Genomic DNA, 22,792 nt, shown 5'->3' on the forward strand with positions numbered 1-22,792 from the left:
TTGGTGGGGGGGGCTCTCCTCTTTGAGGGTCGGTTGTTGGTGGGGGGGCCTCTCCTCTTTGAGGGTCGGTTGTTGGTTGGGGGGGGGCCTCTCCTCTCTGGGGGTCGGTGGTTGGTGGGGGGGGCTCTCCTCTTTGAGGGTCGGTTGTTGGTGGGGGGGCCTCTCCTCTTTGAGGGTCGGTTGTTGGTGGGGGGGCCTCTCCTCTTTGAGGGTCGGTTGTTGGTGGGGGGGGCCTGATGGCTGCGGGTGGTTGGCGCTGTCTTGGGGTCGGGATCTGGGCTGCTTCGCTGGGGGCTGTCTTCGTGTTTGGTTTGGATTGGGGGTGGGGGGGCCGCCGGTTGTTGGGGCTGTCTGGCGGCGGTGGGGCGGGGGCCCCGGGGGGCAGGGGTCGGCGGGTGCCAGTTCATGCCCGGGCGGCCGGGGTGTCCTGGGGCGGGTGTGGCTGGGGGCCCTGGGCCCTGGTGCCTGGGGGCTCTCTCCTTCCGTGAGGGTGAGGGGGTCGACCTGGCTGGGGGGGCCGGTCGGCTCGGGCGTGCTGCCGCGGCCTGGGTCGGTGCATTCCCTGGGGTCTGGTTGCTGCCCCAGAATCCAGGGCATCGGGGTGGGTGGGTGGGCGGGGGGGGACAGGGGGGTGGGGTGGATGGGTGGGGGGTGGCGGGGGAGGTGGGTGGGTGGTGGGGGACGGGGCGGGGTGGATGGGGGGTAGACAGGGGGGTGGTGGGCTGTGGGGGGTAGGGGGTTGGGGAAGGTGCGTGTACGTGTATGTGTATATGTGTGTGGGTGTGTATGTGTGAGTATGTATATATGTTTTTGTATGTGTGGGTATTTATGTAGGTGTATGTGAGTGTGTGGGTGTGTATCTGGATATGTATGTGCATGTGTGTGACTATGTATGTGTAAGTGTGTATGTGTGTGTGGGTATGTATCTGTGAGCGTGTATGTATGTGTGTGTGGGTGTGTATCTGTAAGTATGTATGTGTGTCTGTACGTGTGGGTGTATATGTGTGGGCGATTGGAGCTATGTATGAGAGAGTGCGGTGTCCTGTGGGGGGGGGGCCCGGTGGGTCTGGGGGCGGTGGGCCCTGGGTCTGGGTCCTTCTGCTGCCCCCTGTCTGTCCTCACCTTCACTCCTCCTGATGCATGATGGGTGTGTGCTTCTTGGGTCGGTGGTTCTCTGGCCATGGTCGCTGTCCGCCCTGGTCCTGGGGGGGGGGGGGGGGGGTGGCGCTCCTGGCCCTGTCCTTCATCGGGGGGCTCCTGGGTGACGGGGGTGCTGCGGCATCCCCGGACCCCCCTCTCCCCCCGCTCTCATGCACACACACGTAGGGCTTTGGGAGGCGGGCTGATCAGGTAGGGTGTGGTGGAGGGTGGAGGGTGGAGGGTGGAGGGGGCCGTCTAAGTGGCCCCAATCACTGCACGCTTCGGTGGCTCGCCTCTCAGTCTAAATTGCACTTAGTCATCTAACACGACCAAATACATACAAACACACACGTCGGGGGGTCTTGGCGCGCTGTGTCGGGGGGGGGGGGGGGGCTGTTCAGGTGGATGAGACTGCTCGGTGGTGGGGGGGGGCTGTTCAGGTGGATGAGACTGCTCGGTGGTGGGGGGGGGCCGTTCAGGTGGATGAGACTGCTCGTTTGGCCTCACTCGCGGCACGGTGTGGTTACTGCCCCTCAATTTTAATCACAAACAACATATACTCCATCAACACTCACGAGACGGGGGGGGGGGGAGGGAGGGCAATGGGGTCTTCTGCGCCCCCGTTTCCAGATTCCTTCTGGTGGGGGGTGGGGCGGGGGGGCTGTTGTTTTCCCCACAGGCCGGGGGTTTGGAGCGGCTGTGGTTTGGGGGGCTGCTGGCTCTGGGGGGTGCATACCTGTCTGCGGCGGTGGGGTGGGGGGGTGGGGGCGGCAGTTGTGGGTGGCGGGGGGTCCTGGATGTGGGGTCCGGTGTTCCCTTGCCTTCCGGGGGGGTCTCCCACAGGATGTGACAGTTGGATGACGCGGGAATGTGAGTGTGTTTGAGGTAGGATGGACTGTGTGTGTGTGTGTGTGTGTGTGTGTGTGTGTGTGTGTGTGTGTGTGTGTGTGTGTGTGTGTGTGTGTGTGTGTGTGCGTGCTTGTTAGCGTGTGCGTGAGAGTGTGTGAGTGTGTTGGAATGTGAGTGTGTGTGTGTGTATGCGTTTGGTTTAGGGATGAGTGATTGTGTGTGTGCATGTGTGTGTGTCAGTGTGAGTGAGTGGGTGTGAGTGTTGGGTTGGGGCGGGGGGGAGTGAGGCGGGAGAGGACAGGGGGTGGGAGTGGTGGGCCGGGCGGGGGACGGGGGGGTGGGTTCCGGGTGGGGGTCGTGGGGTGGGGGGGGGTGTACTGGCCTGGGGTGGGTAGCCGCCCGTGTGGGCCGGTTCTCCCGGGGGGGTCATGGCCCTCCGCCTGGGTGGGGGGTTGGCTCCTGGGCTCTTGGGCCTTGGGCTCTCGGCCCTGCCGGCTCCTGCCGGTCGTGGCTCCGCGGGGCCCGGGCCCCGGGACCGCCGGGGTCCCCAGCCGGGGCTTTCCTCTGCCCCGTTTCTGGACCGGAGCGGGGGCGTCTGCCTGGGGGGGCGGCTTGGATCCGGGCTCTGTGATGACCGCCGGCTGTCTGGGCTCTGAGGGCCTCTCTGGCCTGCTTCTGGCCTTCTCAGAGGTCAGAGGTCATATATGCATGATCACTATCACCATCACTGTCACCATCATATTCACATGATCACGCTGATCTTTAATCACTCTTCACATACTGGGTTACCTTGTCTTCTTGTGGTGGTTAGACTAATGGTGATCTGTAGCAGACCTCTCTTGATGCACGCCCCGAGTTTACTACTAGTTACTACTAGTTACTACTAGTTACTACTAGTTACTACTAGCTATATTCAAAAAAAAAAAAAAAAAAAAGGGTTTGTGGTGTCCTTGCATTTCCTTCCTCCCCTACACCTCCTTTTATTTTTGTGGCCTGGTCTGTTCACTAATATGGTTCGGAAAAAAAAAAAAAAAAAAAAGTATGTCTGGTTCTGTATTGGTGATTCTGTGTTGGTTGTCGGCTCTGTTTTGGTGTTGTCTAGATTGGGGGTTTGGGATTGTTCTGGGTTGCGTGTGGTGCGTCGACAACACTGTTTTGTATTGTGACTTTGTACATAGGTTGCCCCCCCCCCCCCCCCCCCCCCCCCCCCACCCACCCCCCGTTCTCCCTCTCTTTATCTCTCTCTCTTTCTGTCTCTCGCTCTCTGAGCGTCTCCGTCCCGGTCCTGTCCTCAGCCATGCCGGATGCCAGCTTTAAATAAAGGCAGCAGCAGGAGGAGACTCAGTCTCGTCCTGCTGCTGACATTAAAATCTGTTCGGATAGTAAAAGGCGACAATCATACAATATTGCACGCCCCAGCTGCCGAACAGGACAAGGGGGAAAGAAAAAAAAAAAAAAGAAAAACAAAACGCAGGCAAACCACACTTTGATGGCCTGCAAACACAAACACGCGCACACACACACACACACACACACACACACACACAAAGAGATAATGAGGGATAAGTGAGATCCATGGAAATTTTAAATTGAAGTTAATCATTTAAAATAAACCTATTTAGCAGAGAAAACATTGCTGACCTGTTTATTTCTGTTGCACTCTGTACTACAGTTTATCAATGTATCAATATGTTCAATACTTCAAAACTTGAGTCCCTTAAATAGAATGCAATGAAAATAACTATTTGCACGTTTTTCATATGTACAGTTTTAATGTTAGTGCTTCCCTCTCACCTGACAATATTAGCTATGATGTCTACTCCATAGTTAAATAATGAGTGGTGTCTGATTAAAAGCGTGGCTGAAGCCTGAACTGCGGCCTGCATTTCACACATGGCCGTCGTTCTGACAGCTGTTTGCTACATTTCTATGCAAAGTAATGCTGAGAATATCAGTGCTTCTCTTTTCTTAAAGGCAAAACTGAAGCCACATCAGGACCTTTTTCCAAACCGAGCTGTGGAGCATTCAGCAGCTGGAGGGTGCTGCTGCCGCAGCGCACCTCTTCAGGACAGGTAAAGGCTTTTAGAACAGCGTTTCAGCGCCGTAGGCTGGAGAGTTAGGGCTCATTCCACACATCAGAGCTTTACTAGTGAATGTGTGTTGTGGTATCTAAGTTTTTTTTTTTGGTTCAAACTTCCTGAGTCCCCTTTAAACACAGTGTCTCAAGAAAATGTCTGATAAACATTGAGATCCATTTAGGTCAGAATCTTTTACACTGTAGAAAAATCATCCCAGCGATCAAAAGCTGAAGACACTTCATGGCTCACGAGTAGAACTTCTCTCTGTAAAATACCTCCCAACTCGTTCTGGAAGACTCACATTTCTGAAAACCTGTTGTGCGTTTTGCAGACGTGGTTTCCAGAACTCCTGGTCAGGGACAAGACGTACCACGGTAAAATCAGTCCGGGTCCAACAACAAGGCCACAGTGGAGCCGCTCACAAGACCGGGGTCTGCTCTGAGACCAGGACGGCTCTCTTCACTGCAGAACACTCCAAGCAGAAGTCTTGTCTTGAGCATCCAAAGCCTGCCGAGTGGACTTCAGTCTGTACTTCCTTTAATCTCAAGGCGCCGTTCCCCACAGCAGCCCCACATCGAGTCCGGGAGACGCTCCGAGTCCAGGAAAACGGGGGTTCACAGTAAACCCACCCTGAGCGACCGGAGGACTGCCGTGCTGTCCAGGGATGTCCTCGGCGTCCGCCTCACGCTCCAGTCCCCAGCTTGTTTGTGCAGCAGAGGCCGGTTTGTTGGGTTTCACAGCAGTCCAGGCTGGTTGTTCTAGACCAGTAGAACACACAGCATGCCTCACTGAGGCCGCCACTCTTCCAGCACGCCGTTGATCCAGCCGGGGCTCGTCTGCTGGCCTCTGGTGCTTCTCAGCAGCTTCAGCCTGTCCGTCGCTGCTGCAGCTGGAAAGCGGTTTTTGCAGAAAGCCAGAAGACTCGTCGGGTCAGACGACACCGTTGTGTCTTTGTTGTGAAGATGATGTGGACGGCTCAGCTGACTGGTCCAGTCCTGACAGACCTGCAGCCTGACTGAGATCTGACTGGATCGAGAAGGTTCTCAAGTCCTCCTTCTCAGCATGTGGAACTTTTCGTTTTTGTGGCCGTCTTCTTGTAGCTGGCATCAAGGATTGTGACTGTACTTGTTTCGAGAGCCTCTCTCTGAGCCACTGAAGAGGCGGAGCCTGTCTTATGGCCAGCTCTGGATGGACGTTGGTGAAATGAGCTGGTAGCAGCCAGCAGGCTGGTCTGACGGTCTCTGGGCCTCCGATCCACAGCGGCTTCCGGTCTGGACAGCAGTGCAGGTCTCTGCAGCTCCAGCTACACCTGAGCAGAGGGCTGACTCCACCCACAATGCAATGCTGCATCACCTGTAAACACAGTAAGTCCGGGTCAGTTCTGAGACAGAAGCACATATAGATAGATGGATGGATGGACGGACGGACGGACGGACGGACGGACGGACGGACGGACGGACGGACGGACATACAGATGGACAGACAGACAGATAGATAGGTCTTTATTATCCCATGAAGGGAACTTTGTTTCCACGGCCTTTCAGTTCCAGATGTTCTGGACAGCGTCACACACTCCACCAGTAAGACAGTAAGACGATTACAGAAACAGAGAATATAGAACAAAGAAGAACAAACAGCCTTTAACATGGACTCAGCGAGGAACCTCGTTCAGTACAGCCACAGCTGATGGAACAGAACTCTTGTTCAAACGGCCCGTCTACATGTAAGAGTCCGATATCTGCGCCCGGAGGGGAGGAGCTGGAGGAGGTGATGGAGGGTGATCTGTGTCTGTGCTGCTCTGTCATTCAGCTCTGAAATGTTTGGAGTGGGGGGGCAGACTGTTGGAGATGCTGGTGTGAAACAGGAAGAACAGCACAGCAGAATGGACTGAATGGTCCTCTGATGCAGCGGCAGCATGGAGAGCACTGAGTGCACGGACAACGTGGAGTCCATGATGTGGAGCTCCAAGGTGACGTTATTGTCCAGCGTGATTCCAAGATACTTAAATGAGGCCAGAGAAAATAAATCAAACAGTAAAATTCTAAATACCAATTGTACATAGAACCTGTTTAGAAAAGTAAATAGTTTACAGAGTTAGCTATTCCACTTTACATGCTATCAACATTAGACACTCACTTTAGATGAGAGAAACACATTTCCACTCTCATTCATCACTTTCAGAAAGAAGCAACACGTCCTGCCTCAGGACCGCACACACCTGCAGAGGCTGGGAACCACAGCTTTGCACACTTTCATTACGTTTAACTGATTATTCTGTACTTTTTGATGGGAGATGTTAGGTTCAGTCCCCAAAGTCACCTGTGAAAACATGAGCCATGCCTAAAGTGTCTGAAAAGAATGCCCAGAAGAGGGAGACAGAGAGCCAGTGGACCTGACTGTCCCCTCAGTCCAGCTCATCTTATTGCAGGTTGAACGTCTGAGTGGGAACTTTTGGAATCACACCAAGAACGACGATGTTGTTTTCTCCCTTCGAAGTGAAGTGATTTTTCATCTGGCTGTACTTCTGCTGATGTGCTGTTGAGCAGGCTCGCTCTCGTGGCAGCTTCAGAGAACACAACTCCGCTCAGAAAAGAGAGTACGGCCAACTGACGCTATTTCATTTTTTAATACAAATAATCCTGTTTGTTGGGTGTTTGTACGTCTATTTAAGTCACACGCACCACCTTAACTGTCAGTATTCAAGACTACACAGAGCTTCAGCGACAGATGTAATGATGGTAACAAATGTTCACACACCTTCGTTCTCCTGACGACTTTGTCACGACCCGGAGGCTTGAAGCTCTCCGAATCCTGAACCATCCGTCTGTAAACCGCATGAGTGCCTCCATCCATCTGCAGTTCCTGAACTGGTTCCAGGTGCTGCTCCGCCTCCACAGACGAGGGAAGTGAAAATGTCTGGGAATGTCAAAGCAGCCGGTCCAGGTCTTTTACCCGTGGTTGCGGCGGTGTTTCGTACGGATCCACGTTCCCGACACTTTCTAATTTTGCGAGGTGTCGTCGTGCGTCTGGGCGCAATCGGTCGCGGTATGGCCTCGTTTCTTTTGCGTTACTGTTCAGCATTTTCAAGTGTTGTCATAGTTTGTTTTGATTTCTCTACCCTTTCAAAATGGCGCCACCGTCCCATAATGCATTGCGCGGTGACGTCGGTTCCAAAGCTCAATACCCTCGGCCACAGCTGGAACACCGAACTCTGCAAACGCTACAGAAGAAGACAAACGCTTGCTTAAACCATAATAAAGAAATCATGATGAGCCAAAACTCCCACATGTCCAGTAAATCTGGAACATGGCTTTTCAACGTGCTTTAAGTCAATGTGTTAAATAAGACATCTTCTTACCGATGGTAATGTCTGTACTCAAAAGTTACAAGTAGTTCAGTCCCTGTAGCGTTCAGTCAGTACTCATTTCTTACCTGCACTCCAAAACTGTCTCAGACCTGCTCACTCGCCCTCGCAGGTTCCTGGACATCACCGAGTCTGGTCTGAATCTAATGGTTCCTGCAGCTCACGATTCCTCATCGCCACGGTCTGACATGCTCGTTATCGCTACATCTTATTTTCAGATTGAAAATCGTGTTTGTTTGAGATCACTAAACAGCAGACAAATGATCAGCTATGTAGAAAAATAACATGTCGGGATCAGTTATACTTCTGTTTTATCACTCATCAAATCACACCACTAAAGCTTGGTAGGACCCATCTTACCTGCCTCCACTGCAGCCAATCGGGATGCTTGATTCCAGCTTCAGCTTCTCTTCGCCCCAGGTGACTTCACCTGAACACAAATGAGACAAAGCTGGAGACAAATCTGCTGCAGTTGACAGAAAACTTCGTGACAATCAGACTGCTGCCCTCTTCTGAGTTCAGAACAGAACCCAGAGCGATGACTGATGGTCACTGAGCTGGACGAAGCACCGCTGCCAAACACTTTTTATACATTCAGCTGGAACATGTGACAAGGCGTCAAGCTGATGGACGGCAGAGCAAGATGGCGGGAGCCATGAGGTCCATTTCCACAACTGCTTACCAAAACCAGACATAGTTTTATGTCACATAACATTATTTACCACTGAATATATTGATTCAGGTTAATATGTTGATGCCACGGTCAAGTCATTTCAATCACATGTGACTATCATCAAGGTAATAATAATAATACATTTTATTTCATAGCGCCTTTCACAAAACACAAGGACACATTTCACAACACTGAAATCACATTACAAATAAATAAGGCAGCAAGGAAAATTCTACAGTTCTACAGTTTCATTCAGCAGACGCTGTTGTCCAAAGCGACGTCCAACACAACAAAGAATTCAGACAGAAGAAAGAAACCTTTAGTAAACGCTTCAATTGCTTCAAGTGTGATTGGTCAGAGGTCAAAGGTCAGAGGAGTTGCCATCAAGGTGCAGAAGAGGAGCCACTAGCCCCCCTCTCATTTTGGTCAACTTAGTCAGCGGTACATTAGTGCTGGTTTTGGACCCCCTGACCTATTCTTCCCCAGAGATGGGGTCGGATGAAGTCCCGAGGTTCTCTGAGCAAAAGAGTCTTCAATAGTCTCTTGAAAGTAGAACGGGACTCGGCAGGACCAGAGTCTGGGAGTTCGTTCCACCATCTGGGAACAACAGAGGAGCAGAGTCTGGCTGGAGGTTTAGAGCCGAGCTGGGCTGGAGGCTCCAGGTAGAGAGCAGACCTGGATCAGGGAGTCCAGGTAGAGGTTCTGGAAGCCAGGAGGAGAGTTTTGATTTGATTCCGGCTGCAGCTGGAAGCCAGTGAAGGAGAGGAACAGGAGAGGACCTGAGCTCTGCTGGACCGGGTGAAGACCAGACCTGCTGCTGCATTCTGGATCCTCTGTAGAGGTTTGACTGGACCTGCAGGGAGACCCGCCAGAAGAGAGACACCACCAGAGCCGGGACCAGAAGCTGGGGGGCCTGTTGGGTCAGGAAGGGTCTGATCTTCCTGATGTTGTAGAGGGCATAACGACAAGACCGAGAAACTGAGGCCACGTGACCCTTAAAGGTCAGCAGGTCATCAATCATGACCCCCAGGTTTCTGGATGAGTTTGTGGGGACAAGTAGGTTGGAGTGGAGTTGGACACTGATCTGAGGACAGATGGACAGCTGGACGGACCATGAGTTCAGTCTGAGACAGATGTAGCTGAAGGTGGCGTTCCTTCATCCAGGTGCAGATATCAGCCAGATATGCAGATCAGCAGAGACTGTCGTGTTGTCAGGAGGAAAGAGAGGAAGAGCTGAGTGTCATCAGGAGGAAAGAGAGGAAGAGCTGAGTGTCGTCAGGTGGAAAAGAGAGGAAGAGCTGAGTGTCATCAGGAGGAAAAGAGAGGAAGAGCTGAGTGTTGTCAGGAGGAAAGAGAGGAAGAGCTGAGTCTCTACAGGAGGAAGAGAGAGGAAGAGCTGAGACGGTCGTCAGGTGGAAAAGAGAGGAAGAGCTGAGTGTCGTCAGGAGGAAAAGAGAGGAAGAGCTGAGTGTCGTCAGGAGGAAAAGAGAGGAAGAGCTGAGTGTCGTCAGGAGGAAAAGAGAGGAAGAGCTGAGTGTTGTCAGGAGGAAAGAGAGGAAGAGCTGAGTGTCATCAGGAGGAAAAGAGAGGAAGAGCTGAGTGTCGTCAGGTGGAAAAGAGAGGAAGAGCTGAGTGTCATCAGGAGGAAAAGAGAGGAAGAGCTGAGTGTTGTCAGGAGGAAAGAGAGGAAGAGCTGAGTCTCTACAGGAGGAAGAGAGAGGAAGAGCTGAGACGGTCGTCAGGTGGAAAAGAGAGGAAGAGCTGAGTGTCGTCAGGAGGAAAAGAGAGGAAGAGCTGAGTGTCGTCAGGAGGAAAAGAGAGGAAGAGCTGAGTGTCGTCAGGAGGAAAAGAGAGGAAGAGCTGAGTGTCGTCAGGAGGAAAGAGAGGAAGAGCTGAGTGTCATCAGGAGGAAAAGAGAGGAAGAGCTGAGTCTCTACAGGAGGAAGAGAGAGGAAGAGCTGAGACGGTCGTCAGGTGGAAAAGAGAGGAAGAGCTGAGTGTCATCAGGAGGAAAGAGAGGAAGAGCTGAGTGTCATCAGGAGGAAAAGAGAGGAAGAGCTGAGTGTCATCAGGAGGAAAGAGAGGAAGAGCTGAGTGTCATCAGGAGGAAAAGAGAGGAAGAGCTGAGTCTCTACAGGAGGAAGAGAGAGGAAGAGCTGAGACGGTCGTCAGGTGGAAAAGAGAGGAAGAGCTGAGTGTCGTCAGGAGGAAAAGAGAGGAAGAGCTGAGTGTCGTCAGGAGGAAAAGAGAGGAAGAGCTGAGTGTCGTCAGGAGGAAGAGAGAGGAAGAGCTGAGTCTCTACAGGAGGAAAAGAGAGGAAGAGCTGAGTGTCGTCAGGAGGAAAAGAGAGGAAGAGCTGAGTGTCGTCAGGAGGAAAAGAGAGGAAGGGCTGAGTGTCGTCAGGAGGAAAGAGAGGAAGAGCTGAATGTCGTCAGGTGGAAAAGAGAGGAAGAGCTGAATGTCGTCAGGTGGAAAAGAGAGGAAGAGCTGAGTCTCTACAGGAGGAAAAGAGAGGAAGAGCTGAGTGTCGTCAGGAGGAAAGAGAGGAAGAGCTGAGTCTCTACAGGAGGAAAAGAGAGGAAGAGCTGAGTGTCGTCAGGAGGAAAGAGAGGAAGAGCTGAATGTCGTCAGGTGGAAAAGAGAGGAAGAGCTGAATGTCGTCAGGTGGAAAAGAGAGGAAGAGCTGAGTGTCGTCAGGTGGAAAGAGAGGAAGAGCTGAGTCTCTACAGGAGGAAAAGAGAGGAAGAGCTGAGTGTCGTCAGGAGGAAAGAGAGGAAGAGCTGAATGTCGTCAGGTGGAAAAGAGAGGAAGAGCTGAATGTCGTCAGGTGGAAAAGAGAGGAAGAGCTGAGTGTCGTCAGGTGGAAAAGAGAGGAAGAGCTGAGTGTCGTCAGGTGGAAAAGAGAGGAAGAGCTGAATGTCGTCAGGTGGAAAAGAGAGGAAGAGCTGAGTGTCGTCAGGTGGAAAAGAGAGGAAGAGCTGAGTGTCGTCAGGTGGAAAAGAGAGGAAGAGCTGAGTGTCGTCAGGAGGAAAAGAGAGGAAGAGCTGAGACGGTCGTCAGGTGGAAAAGAGAGGAAGAGCTGAGTGTCATCAGGTGGAAAAGAGAGGAAGAGCTGAGTGTCGTCAGGTGGAAAAGAGAGGAAGAGCTGAGTGTCATCAGGAGGAAGAGAGAGGAAGAGCTGAGTCTCTACAGGAGGAAAAGAGAGGAAGAGCTGAGTGTCGTCAGGAGGAAAAGAGAGGAAGAGCTGAGTGTCGTCAGGAGGAAAAGAGAGGAAGGGCTGAGTGTCGTCAGGTGGAAAGAGAGGAAGAGCTGAGTCTCTACAGGAGGAAAAGAGAGGAAGAGCTGAGTGTTGTCAGGTGGAAAAGAGAGGAAGAGCTGAGTGTCGTCAGGAGGAAAGAGAGGAAGAGCTGAGTGTCATCAGGAGGAAAGAGAGGAAGAGCTGAGTGTCGTCAGGTGGAAAAGAGAGGAAGAGCTGAGTGTCGTCAGGTGGAAAAGAGAGGAATGAGCTGAGTGTCGTCAGGTGGAAAAGAGAGGAAGAGCTGAGTGTTGTCAGGTGGAAAAGAGAGGAAGAGCTGAGTGTCGTCAGGAGGAAAAGAGAGGAAGAGCTGAGTGTCGTCAGGAGGAAAAGAGAGGAAGAGCTGAGTGTCGTCAGGAGGAAGAGAGAGGAAGAGCTGAGTCTCTACAGGAGGAAAAGAGAGGAAGAGCTGAGTGTCGTCAGGAGGAAAAGAGAGGAAGGGCTGAGTGTCGTCAGGTGGAAAGAGAGGAAGAGCTGAGTGTCATCAGGAGGAAAAGAGAGGAAGAGCTGAGTGTCGTCAGGTGGAAAAGAGAGGAAGAGCTGAGTGTCATCAGGAGGAAAAGAGAGGAAGAGCTGAGTGTTGTCAGGAGGAAAGAGAGGAAGAGCTGAGTCTCTACAGGAGGAAGAGAGAGGAAGAGCTGAGACGGTCGTCAGGTGGAAAAGAGAGGAAGAGCTGAGTGTCGTCAGGAGGAAAAGAGAGGAAGAGCTGAGTGTCGTCAGGAGGAAAAGAGAGGAAGAGCTGAGTGTCGTCAGGAGGAAAAGAGAGGAAGAGCTGAGTGTTGTCAGGAGGAAAGAGAGGAAGAGCTGAGTGTCATCAGGAGGAAAAGAGAGGAAGAGCTGAGTCTCTACAGGAGGAAGAGAGAGGAAGAGCTGAGACGGTCGTCAGGTGGAAAAGAGAGGAAGAGCTGAGTGTCATCAGGAGGAAAGAGAGGAAGAGCTGAGTGTCATCAGGAGGAAAAGAGAGGAAGAGCTGAGTGTCATCAGGAGGAAAGAGAGGAAGAGCTGAGTGTCATCAGGAGGAAAAGAGAGGAAGAGCTGAGTCTCTACAGGAGGAAGAGAGAGGAAGAGCTGAGACGGTCGTCAGGTGGAAAAGAGAGGAAGAGCTGAGTGTCGTCAGGAGGAAAAGAGAGGAAGAGCTGAGTGTCGTCAGGAGGAAAAGAGAGGAAGAGCTGAGTGTCGTCAGGAGGAAGAGAGAGGAAGAGCTGAGTCTCTACAGGAGGAAAAGAGAGGAAGAGCTGAGTGTCGTCAGGAGGAAAAGAGAGGAAGAGCTGAGTGTCGTCAGGAGGAAAAGAGAGGAAGGGCTGAGTGTCGTCAGGTGGAAAGAGAGGAAGAGCTGAGTCTCTACAGGAGGAAAAGAGAGGAAGAGCTGAGTGTCGTCAGGAGGAAAGAGAGGAAGAGCTGAATGTCGTCAGGTGGAAAAGAGAGGAAGAGCTGAATGTCGTCAGGTGGAAAAGAGAGGAAGAGCTGAGTGTCGTCAGGTGGAAAAGAGAGGAAGAGCTGAGTGTCGTCAGGTGGAAAAGAGAGGAAGAGCTGAATGTCGTCAGGTGGAAAAGAGAGGAAGAGCTGAGTGTCGTCAGGTGGAAAAGAGAGGAAGAGCTGAGTGTCGTCAGGTGGAAAAGAGAGGAAGAGCTGAGTGTCGTCAGGAGGAAAAGAGAGGAAGAGCTGAGACGGTCGTCAGGTGGAAAAGAGAGGAAGAGCTGAGTGTCATCAGGTGGAAAAGAGAGGAAGAGCTGAGTGTCGTCAGGTGGAAAAGAGAGGAAGAGCTGAGTGTCATCAGGAGGAAGAGAGAGGAAGAGCTGAGTCTCTACAGGAGGAAAAGAGAGGAAGAGCTGAGTGTCGTCAGGAGGAAAAGAGAGGAAGAGCTGAGTGTCGTCAGGAGGAAAAGAGAGGAAGGGCTGAGTGTCGTCAGGTGGAAAGAGAGGAAGAGCTGAGTCTCTACAGGAGGAAAAGAGAGGAAGAGCTGAGTGTTGTCAGGTGGAAAAGAGAGGAAGAGCTGAGTGTCGTCAGGAGGAAAGAGAGGAAGAGCTGAGTGTCATCAGGAGGAAAGAGAGGAAGAGCTGAGTGTCGTCAGGTGGAAAAGAGAGGAAGAGCTGAGTGTCGTCAGGTGGAAAAGAGAGGAATGAGCTGAGTGTCGTCAGGTGGAAAAGAGAGGAAGAGCTGAGTGTTGTCAGGTGGAAAAGAGAGGAAGAGCTGAGTGTCGTCAGGAGGAAAAGAGAGGAAGAGCTGAGTGTCGTCAGGAGGAAAAGAGAGGAAGAGCTGAGTGTCGTCAGGAGGAAGAGAGAGGAAGAGCTGAGTCTCTACAGGAGGAAAAGAGAGGAAGAGCTGAGTGTCGTCAGGAGGAAAAGAGAGGAAGGGCTGAGTGTCGTCAGGTGGAAAGAGAGGAAGAGCTGAGTCTCTACAGGAGGAAAAGAGAGGAAGAGCTGAGTGTCGTCAGGAGGAAAGAGAGGAAGAGCTGAATGTCGTCAGGTGGAAAAGAGAGGAAGAGCTGAGTGTCGTCAGGTGGAAAAGAGAGGAAGAGCTGAGTGTCGTCAGGAGGAAAAGAGAGGAAGAGCTGAGTGTCGTCAGGAGGAAGAGAGAGGAAGAGCTGAGTCTCTACAGGAGGAAAAGAGAGGAAGAGCTGAGTGTCGTCAGGAGGAAAAGAGAGGAAGGGCTGAGTGTCGTCAGGTGGAAAGAGAGGAAGAGCTGAGTCTCTACAGGAGGAAAAGAGAGGAAGAGCTGAGTGTCGTCAGGAGGAAAGAGAGGAAGAGCTGAGTGTCGTCAGGTGGAAAGAGAGGAAGAGCTGAGTGTCGTCAGGAGGAAAAGAGAGGAAGAGCTGAGTGTCGTCAGGTGGAAAAGAGAGGAAGAGCTGAGTGTCGTCAGGAGGAAAAGAGAGGAAGAGCTGAGTGTCGTCAGGAGGAAAAGAGAGGAAGGGCTGAGTGTCGTCAGGAGGAAAGAGAGGAAGAGCTCAGTGTCGTCAGGAGGAAAAGAGAGAGGAAGAGCTGAGTGTCGTCAGGAGAAAAAGAGAGGAAGAGCTGAATGTCGTCAGGTGGAAAAGAGAGGAAGACCTGAGTGTCGTCAGGTGGAAAAGAGAGGAAGAGCTGAGTGTCGTCAGGTGGAAAAGAGAGGAAGAGCTGAGTGTCGTCAGGTGGAAAGAGAGGAAGAGCTGAGTGTGGCCAGGTGGAAAGAGAGGAAGAGCTGAGTCTCTACAGGAGGAAAAGAGAGGAAGAGCTGAGTCTCTACAGGAGGAAAAGAGAGGAAGAGCTGAGTGTCGTCAGGAGGAAAGAGAGGAAGAGCTGAGTCTCTACAGGAGGAAAAGAGAGGAAGAGCTGAGTCTCTACAGGAGGAAAGAGAGGAAGAGCTGAGTGTCGTCAGGTGGAAAAGAGAGGAAGAGCTGAGTGTCGTCAGGAGGAAAGAGAGGAAGAGCTGAGTCTCTTCAGGAGGAAAGAGAGGAAGAGCTGAGTCTCTACAGGAGGAAAAGAGAGGAAGAGCTGAGTGTCATCAGGTGGAAAGAGAGGAAGAGCTGAGTCTCTGCAGGAGGAAAGAGAGGAAGAGCTGAGTGTCGTCAGGTGGAAAAGAGAGGAAGAGCTGAGTGTCGTCAGGAGGAAAGAGAGGAAGAGCTGAGTCTCTACAGGAGGAAAGAGAGGAAGAGCTGAGTCTCTACAGGTGGAAAGAGAGGAAGAGCTGAGTGTCGTCAGGTGGAAAGAGAGGAAGAGCTGAGTCTCTACAGGAGGAAAGAGAGGAAGAGCTGAGTGTCGTCAGGATTAAAAGAGAGGAAGAGCTGAGTGTCATCAGGAGGAAAGAGAGGAAGAGCTGAGTGTCGTCAGGAGGAAAGAGAGGAAGAGCTGAGTGTCGTCAGGAGGAAAGAGAGGAAGAGCTGAGTGTCGTCAGGAGGAAAGAGAGGAAGAGCTGAGTGTCGTCAGGAGGAAAGAGAGGAAGAGCTGAGTGTCGTCAGGAGGAAAGAGAGGAAGAGCTGAGTGTCGTCAGGAGGAAGAGAGAGGAAGAGCTGAGTGTCGTCAGGAGGAAAAGAGAGGAAGAGCTGAGTGTCGTCAGGAGGAAAAGAGAGGAAGAGCTGAGTGTCGTCAGGAGGAAAGAGAGGAAGAGCTGAGTGTCGTCAGGAGGAAAGAGAGGAAGAGCTGAGTGTCGTCAGGAGGAAGAGAGAGGAAGAGCTGAGTGTCGTCAGGAGGAAAAAGAGAGGAAGAGCTGAGTGTCGTCAGGAGGAAAGAGAGGAAGAGCTGAGTGTCGTCAGGAGGAAAGAGAGGAAGAGCTGAGTGTCGTCAGGAGGAAAGAGAGGAAGAGCTGAGTGTCGTCAGGAGGAAAGAGAGGAAGAGCTCAGTGTCGTCAGGAGGAAAAGAGAAAGGAAGAGCTGAGTGTCGTCAGGAGGAAAAGAGAGGAAGAGCTGAGTGTCGTCAGGAGGAAAAGAGAGGAAGAGCTGAGTGTCGTCAGGAGGAAAGAGAGGAAGAGCTGAGTGTCGTCAGGAGGAAAAGAGAGGAAGAGCTGAGTGTCGTCAGGAGGAAGAGAGAGGAAGAGCTGAGTGTCGTCAGGAGGAAAAGAGAGGAAGAGCTGAGTGTCGTCAGGAGAAAAAGAGAGGAAGAGCTGAGTGTCGTCAGGAGGAAAGAGAGGAAGAGCTGAGTGTCGTCAGGAGGAAAGAGAGGAAGAGCTGAGTGTTGTCAGGTGGAAAAGAGAGGAAGAGCTGAGTGTCGTCAGGAGGAAAAGAGAGGAAGAGCTGAGTGTCGTCAGGAGGAAAGAGAGGAAGAGCTGAGTGTCGTCAGGAGGAAGAGAGAGGAAGAGCTGAGTCTCTACAGGAGGAAAAGAGAGGAAGAGCTGAGTGTCGTCAGGAGGAAAAAGAGAGGAAGGGCTGAGTGTCGTCAGGTGGAAAGAGAGGAAGAGCTGAGTCTCTACAGGAGGAAAGAGAGGAAGAGCTGAGTGTCGTCAGGAGGAAAGAGAGGAAGAGCTGAATGTCGTCAGGTGGAAAAGAGAGGAAGAGCTGAGTGTCGTCAGGAGGAAAAGAGAGGAAGAGCTGAGTGTCGTCAGGTGGAAAAGAGAGGAAGAGCTGAGTGTCGTCAGGAGGAAAAGAGAGGAAGAGCTGAGTGTCGTCAGGAGGAAAAGAGAGGAAGGGCTGAGTGTCGTCAGGAGGAAAGAGAGGAAGAGCTCAGTGTCGTCAGGAGGAAAAGAGAGAGGAAGAGCTGAGTGTCGTCAGGAGAAAAAGAGAGGAAGAGCTGAATGTCGTCAGGTGGAAAAGAGAGGAAGACCTGAGTGTCGTCAGGTGGAAAAGAGAGGAAGAGCTGAGTGTCGTCAGGTGGAAAAGAGAGGAAGAGCTGAGTGTCGTCAGGTGGAAAAGAGAGGAAGAGCTGAGTGTCGTCAGGTGGAAAAGAGAGGAAGAGCTGAGTGTCGTCAGGTGGAAAAGAGAGGAAGAGCTGAGTGTGGTCAGGTGGAAAGAGAGGAAGAGCTGAGTCTCTACAGGAGGAAAGAGAGAGGAAGAGCTGAGTGCCATCAGGTGGAAAAGAGAGGAAGAGCTGAGTCTCTACAGGAGGAAAAGAGAGGAAGAGCTGAGTGTCGTCAGGAGGAAAAGAGAGGAAGAGCTGAGTGTCGTCAGGTGGAAAGAGAGGAAGAGCTGAGTGTGGCCAGGTGGAAAGAGAGGAAGAGCTGAGTCTCTACAGGAGGAAAAGAGAGGAAGAGCTGAGTCTCTACAGGAGGAAAAGAGAGGAAGAGCTGAGTGTCGTCAGGAGGAAAGAGAGGAAGAGCTGAGTCTCTACAGGAGGAAAGAGAGGAAGAGCTGAGTCTCTACAGGAGGAAAGAGAGGAAGAGCTGAGTGTCGTCAGGTGGAAAAGAGAGGAAGAGCTGAGTGTCGTCAGGAGGAAAGAGAGGAAGAGCTGAGTCTCTTCAGGAGGAAAGAGAGGAAGAGCTGAGTCTCTACAGGAGGAAAGAGAGGAAGAGCTGAGTGTCATCAGGTGGAAAGAGAGGAAGAGCTGAGTGTCGTCAGGAGGAAAGAGAGGAAGAGCTGAATGTCGTCAGGTGGAAAAGAGAGGAAGAGCTGAGTGTCGTCAGGAGGAAAAGAGAGGAAGAGCTGAGTGTCGTCAGGTGGAAAAGAGAGGAAGAGCTGAGTGTCGTCAGGAGGAAAAGAGAGGAAGAGCTGAGTGTCGTCAGGAGGAAAAGAGAGGAAGGGCTGAGTGTCGTCAGGAGGAAAGAGAGGAAGAGCTGAGTGTCGTCAGGAGGAAAGAGAGAGGAAGAGCTGAGTGTCGTCAGGAGAAAAAGAGAGGAAGAGCTGAATGTCGTCAGGTGGAAAAGAGAGGAGACCTGAGTGTCGTCAGGTGGAAAAGAGAGGAAGAGCTGAGTGTCGTCAGGTGGAAAAGAGAGGAAGAGCTGAGTGTCGTCAGGTGGAAAAGAGAGGAAGAGCTGAGTGTCGTCAGGTGGAAAGAGAGGAAGAGCTGAGTGTCGTCAGGTGGAAAAGAGAGGAAGAGCTGAGTGTGGTCAGGTGGAAAGAGAGGAAGAGCTGAGTCTCTACAGGAGGAAAGAGAGAGGAAGAGCTGAGTGCCATCAGGTGGAAAAGAGAGGAGAGCTGAGTCTCTACAGGAGGAAAAGAGAGGAAGAGCTGAGTGTCGTCAGGAGGAAAAGAGAGGAAGAGCTGAGTGTCGTCAGGTGGAAAGAGAGGAAGAGCTGAGTGTGGCCAGGTGGAAAGAGAGGAAGAGCTGAGTCTCTACAGGAGGAAAAGAGAGGAAGAGCTGAGTCTCTACAGGAGGAAAAGAGAGGAAGAGCTGAGTGTCGTCAGGAGGAAAGAGAGGAAGAGCTGAGTCTCTACAGGAGGAAAAGAGAGGAAGAGCTGAGTCTCTACAGGAGGAAAGAGAGGAAGAGCTGAGTGTCGTCAGGTGGAAAAGAGAGGAAGAGCTGAGTGTCGTCAGGAGGAAAGAGAGGAAGAGCTGAGTCTCTTCAGGAGGAAAGAGAGGAAGAGCTGAGTCTCTACAGGAGGAAAGAGAGGAAGAGCTGAGTGTCGTCAGGTGGAAAGAGAGGAAGAGCTGAGTCTCTGCAGGAGGAAAGAGAGGAAGAGCTGAGTGTCGTCAGGTGGAAAAGAGAGGAAGAGCTGAGTGTCGTCAGAGGAAAGAGAGGAAGAGCTGAGTCTCTACAGGAGGAAAGAGAGGAAGAGCTGAGTCTCTACAGGTGGAAAGAGAGGAAGAGCTGAGTGTCGTCAGGTGGAAAGAGAGGAAGAGCTGAGTCTCTACAGGAGGAAAGAGAGGAAGAGCTGAGTGTCGTCAGGATTAAAAGAGAGGAAGAGCTGAGTGTCGTCAGGAGGAAAGAGAGGAAGAGCTGAGTGTCGTCAGGAGGAAAGAGAGGAAGAGCTGAGTGTCGTCAGGAGGAAAGAGAGGAAGAGCTGAGTGTCGTCAGGAGGAAAGAGAGGAAGAGCTGAGTGTCGTCAGGAGGAAAGAGAGGAAGAGCTGAGTGTCGTCAGGAGGAAAGAGAGGAAGAGCTGAGTGTCGTCAGGAGGAAAGAGAGGAAGAGCTGAGTGTCGTCAGGAGGAAGAGAGAGGAAGAGCTGAGTGTCGTCAGGAGGAAAAGAGAGGAAGAGCTGAGTGTCGTCAGGAGGAAAAGAGAGGAAGAGCTGAGTGTCGTCAGGAGGAAAGAGAGGAAGAGCTGAGTGTCGTCAGGAGGAAAGAGAGGAAGAGCTGAGTGTCGTCAGGAGGAAAAGAGAGGAAGAGCTGAGTGTCGTCAGGAGGAAAGAGAGGAAGAGCTGAGTGTCGTCAGGAGGAAAGAGAGGAAGAGCTGAGTGTCGTCAGGAGGAAAGAGAGGAAGAGCTGAGTGTCGTCAGGAGGAAAGAGAGGAAGAGCTCAGTGTCGTCAGGAGGAAAAGAGAAAGGAAGAGCTGAGTGTCGTCAGGAGGAAAAGAGAGGAAGAGCTGAGTGTCGTCAGGAGGAAAAGAGAGGAAGAGCTGAGTGTCGTCAGGAGGAAAAGAGAGGAAGAGCTGAGTGTCGGTCAGGAGGAAAGAGAGGAAGAGCTGAGTGTCGTCAGGAGGAAAGAGAGGAAGAGCTGAGTGTCGTCAGGAGGAAAGAGAGGAAGAGCGGAGTGTCGTCAGGAGGAAAAGAGAGGAAGAGCTGAGTGTCGTCAGGAGGAAAGAGAGGAAGAGCTGAGTGTCGTCAGGAGGAAAGAGAGGAAGAGCTGAGTGTCGTCAGGAGGAAGAGAGAGGAAGAGCTGAGTGTCGTCAGGAGAAAAAGAGAGGAAGAGCTGAGTGTCGTCAGGAGGAAAGAGAGGAAGAGCTGAGTGTCGTCAGGAGGAAAGAGAGAAGAGCTGAGTGTCGTCAGGAGGAAAGAGAGGAAGAGCTGAGTGTCGTCAGGAGAAAAAGAGAGGAAGAGCTGAGTGTCGTCAGGAGGAAAGAGAGGAAGAGCTGAGTGTCGTCAGGAGGAAAGAGAGGAAGAAGCTGAGTGTCGTCAGGAGGAAAGAGAGGAAGAGCTGAGTGTCGTCAGGAGGAAAGAGAGGAAGAGCTCAGTGTCGTCAGGAGGAAAAGAGAAAGGAAGAGCTGAGTGTCGTCAGGAGGAAAAGAGAGGAAGAGCTGAGTGTCGTCAGGAGGAAAAGAGAGGAAGAGCTGAGTGTCGTCAGGAGGAAAGAGAGGAAGAGCTGAGTGTCGTCAGGAGGAAAAGAGAGGAAGAGCTGAGTGTCGTCAGGAGAAGAGAGAGGAAGAGCTGAGTGTCGTCAGGAGGAAAAGAGAGGAAGAGCTGAGTGTCGTCAGGAGAAAAAGAGAGGAAGAGCTGAGGTCGTCAGGAGGAAAGAGAGGAAGAGCTGAGTGTCGTCAGGAGGAAAGAGAGGAAGAGCTGAGTGTCGTCAGGAGGAAGAGAGGAAGAGCTCAGTGTCGTCAGGAGGAAAAGAGAGAGGAAGAGCTGAGTGTCGTCAGGAGAAAAAGAGAGGAAGAGCTGAGTGTCGTCAGGAGGAAAGAGAGGAAGAGCTGAGTGTCGTCAGGAGGAAAGAGAGGAAGAGCTGAGTGTCGTCAGGAGGAAAGAGAGGAAGAGCTGAGTGTCGTCAGGAGGAAAGAGAGGAAGAGCTGAGTGTCGTCAGCATACAGTGGTAGGAGAAGCCATGGGAGTGAATCACTGCACCAGGTGAGGTGGTGTACAGAGAGAAGAGTAAGGGGCCAAGCACCGACCCCTGAGGGACCCCTCTGATAGGCCATGTGACCTGGACTCCTCCCCTCGCCATGACACTCTGAAGGATCTGCCTGTGAGGTGGACCTGGACCACAACAGGACAGAACCTGAGAGGCCGAGGTCAGAGAGTGAGGAGGAGGATCTGATGGTTCAGCAGACAAGTCCAGCAGCAGGAGGACAGAGGACAGACCAGCAGCAGGAGGACAGAGGACTGACCAGCAGCAGGAGGACAGAGGACTGACCAGCAGCAGGAGGACAGAGGACTGATCAGCAGCAGGAGGACAGAGGACTGTCCAGCAGCAGGAGGACAGAGGACCTGACCAGCAGCAGGAGGACAGAGGACTGATCAGCAGCAGGAGGACAGAGGACTGTCCAGCAGCAGGAGGACAGAGGACTGACCAGCAGCAGGAGGACAGAGGACTGATCAGCAGCAGGAGGAGAGAGGACTGACCAGCAGCAGGAGGACAGAGGACAGACAGCAGCAGGAGGACAGAGGACTGATCAGCAGCAGGAGGACAGAGGACACACCAGAGACTCTGGGACTGACAGGAGAGCAGTCTGGGTGGAGTGGTCTCACCTGAAGCCTGACTGAAAAGGGTCCAGTTGGTTCTGGTCCGCAGGTGTTCAGAGACTTGGTTAAATACTGAGCCTCCAGTATTTGACAGGACTGTTAGAAGTGAGACTGGCCAGGAGTCTTAAACCTGGACCGGGTCCAGATGAGGCTTTCTGAGCAGTGGGGGGACGGGGGCTTGTTTAAAAGTAACAGGAAAAATGTTGGTTTCCAGGCAGGAGTTGACCATGTGAGACTGCAGGTCTGATTATGGACCAGATGGTCTGCAGGATGCTGCTGGGTGTTGGATCCGGAGGACATGTTGTAGGTTTAGAGCTCAGAAGGAGTCTGGAGACCTCGTCCTGGCTCAGAGTGAAGGAGCAGTAGTGGGTCTGAGCTGACTGGGCTGGTCCGCCTCAGAGATCTGGTTCTAATAAAAAGCTTTCTTTGCGGACTGCAGGCGGGAGGTAAAGGAAGCAAGTTTCTGTTTGTATGAGGACCAATCAGCGGTTCTTGGGATTTAGGCCACTTTCTTTCTGCTGCCTGAGTCCAGCTCTTTGTTCTCTCAGAACCTGGACCTGGTTGTTTGTTCTTGGCTGGTTTGGACACCCGGGGGCAGAGTTTGTCCAGAGAGGAAAAGACGGCGAAGCACGGCAAAAAGAGAGAGATGACCGGTGAGAAGCAGATTGAGACCGGCAGTGTTGTCACTAACGCGCTACTAATTAACGCGTTATTTTAATCTGATTACTTTCTTTCAGTAACGAGCAATCTAACGCGTTCATTTTTCAAAATGATTTTTTTTTTAAATTTTACTGAGGCCAAGCAGGACCATCGACACAGGGCTACTGCGGCCGTAACGCACGCCAAAACTCTCTCCAACAGTCTGTGAACACAACACCAACAGGCTGGCTTCAGCCACCTGTCTAATCTTAGAGCGCCACCTTCAGGAAGAATGGTGCAACAGCACATTTAACTGACTATTGCTGACTCAAGAGTCGTTACAACGTGTGAATTTCTGAGAGAAAATGTTTCTCTGGCATCTGGGGTGACGTCGCATGTCACGTTTTCCCAGGGGAGGACAGAACGCCGGGTCATGTATATTAAAGGTGTCATACAGGATTTTCTCGAAAAGACAAAGGTTTGTTACTCACTTTTTGAAAAACGCGCCTGCGCCAGAGCGTCCTCCCTGCTCGACGGCTTCTCCACAGGAAACGCCTGCGGCTCTTCTCCGGGCGTGCACGGCTCGGTTTACACCTCGCTCATAAAGCTACGGAGCCCCGCAGGAGTCAGGGTGCAGACAACTTTATTCAGGTGAGGGAAGGCGATTCCTTCGTTATAATAAAGCGAGCGAACGCTATGCTGTTGACGCAACCGAGCTGAGACGAGCGGCGCTGTTTCCGGGTCGCAGCTCGGAACACCACAACAGTCAGCAACCACAGAGACTGCAGGGGGCTTCGGTGAGTGTTTAGCAACGCTTAACTGCGGTATGCATGTGTCCTTTCTTTATGTGTGTGTCTGTGTGTGTGTGTGTTTGTGCTTGTGCACGTACTTTATTATGTTTTATTTTTATTTTTTTTTGCCGGTGTGTGTTGGCTGCATGCATGCAGTGTTTAATACGTGTGGATTACGGGCTTTATCGTGCTTTTTAGCTAGTTCAAACCCAGAATAGACATTAACATGGTCATAGTTTATTTTTGGCGCTAAGGAAAAGCCATTTTGTGTGAAATTAAAGATTTTCCTGG

Source organism: Salarias fasciatus, unplaced genomic scaffold, assembly GCF_902148845.1.
Source record: "Salarias fasciatus unplaced genomic scaffold, fSalaFa1.1, whole genome shotgun sequence".
In the NCBI taxonomy this organism is placed as follows: Eukaryota; Metazoa; Chordata; class Actinopteri; order Blenniiformes; family Blenniidae; genus Salarias; species Salarias fasciatus.